General features: G+C 51.9%; 1 protein-coding gene across 1 annotated transcript in view; it reads left to right on the plus strand.

Moving 5' to 3' along the window:
• Window positions 1-952: 952 nt before the first annotated feature.
• Macf1 (microtubule-actin crosslinking factor 1) overlaps window positions 953-1450 on the plus strand; it is a 342147-nt gene continuing 341649 nt past the window's right edge. The window contains exon 1 of the mRNA XM_026782286.1: window positions 953-1385. The gene's annotated coding sequence lies outside the window, so the exon portion shown is untranslated. The remainder of the gene's footprint in view (window positions 1386-1450) is intronic.

The raw sequence follows: 1450 nt of genomic DNA on the forward strand, positions 1-1450 counted from the left end.
CTGGGATTAAAGGCGTGCGCCACCATTGCCCGGCTTTTTTTGGTTTTTCGAGACAGGGTTTCTCTGTGGCTTTGGAGCCTGTCCTGGAACTAGCTATTGTAGACCAGGCTGGTCTCGAACTCACAGAGATCCGCCTGCCTCCAGGCAGAACACTTTATACATAATAAATAAATCTTTCAAAAAATCTAAAATTATTTGGGATTTATGAAAGTTAAATATAGTTAGTATTTACCATATACCATGACTTCTTTATTTGTGGTTTGGTTTTCCTTTGAGTCAGGATCTTGTGTATGTAGACCTTCAACTCCTGATCCTTGATTCTCCTCCCTCCACCTCTGTGTCCTCATTTTTCCGGCCAAGTCTTTGCTGGCTTTGATGAGCTTGTGATCCTCTGCCTCTCACTGAGGGCTGAGAAGAGAAAACCTTTAGGCGTCCTCTAGCCAGGCAAGTGGGGCCTTCAGGTTTCTGATAGTTCTCTTCTTGGGCCCCACAGCTCCGACTTCCCTGGAGGACCTTTGAGCACATTATCTGATTTTAGTTTTGCATTCATAAGTGAAAGACCACAATGCAGTCTCTTGGGATGCCTTCTGGTCTTTATTTGATCTGCTGGACTGTAAACCCATTGGGGCCTGTGGGCTGGGGTTAGATGCATCCTCCTCGTTTAGGGATCTTCAGTAACTGGGTGTAGACGTTCAAAGCATATTTGTTGAATGAATGAATGATAAGAAATCTATGTCTGTCATCAACCAGGTAAAGTACTTTGCACAGTAACCAGAAGGCATACCCATAAGGTGGCTGTTTCTATGCAGAAACATTCTAGATACATTTACTTATCTGCACCGCAGAAGATAGCAGATGTGCCTACATCGCTAGCTCACGCATGCAGAAGGAGCTCAATAAACGTCTTATCAGTGGAAGAAGCTTCCTCCAAGCAAGGCGCTGCCTTTACCCTATAGCCTCCAAGTGTCTCCAATCAATCAAGAGACAGGATTCTCTTGGGGGAGGGGGTGCTGGCTCCCCTCTTCCCTTTATCCCTCGGGAGAAATGGAGCCTTCAAGTCCCTCCTGGACTCAATTCCCCCGGGGCCTTCTCCAAAAGGGGCCCCAGGAGTGATGACAGAATGTGGTTTTAGAGGAAGTGGGCAAGAGGGCAGACCGAGGTTATTCCAGAACCCCGGCCGAGCCGGACCGGGCAAAGAGCCCGAGCCTGGGAGAGTCATCCTGGGACTGGCCGAGAAGAGCTCCAAGGGGCGGGCCAGGGTCAGCGAGCGGCCCTGGGCCGGGGGCGGAGAGGTCGGCAGCCCCGAGGCCGGGAAGTGAGGGGTGTGAATCGTCCCCGCGGGCCCTGGTGTCGTTGCAAAGGAAGGGACTGCGAGAAGACGCGGGGTGAGTGCGGAGGGGCGCGGGGCCGCAGACCCGCAGGGCGCGGCGGGAGGGGTGCAGGGCGGAGA

The sequence above is a fragment of the Microtus ochrogaster genome, chromosome 10 (genome assembly GCF_000317375.1).
Source record: "Microtus ochrogaster isolate Prairie Vole_2 chromosome 10, MicOch1.0, whole genome shotgun sequence".
NCBI classification, from domain to species: domain Eukaryota; kingdom Metazoa; phylum Chordata; class Mammalia; order Rodentia; family Cricetidae; genus Microtus; species Microtus ochrogaster.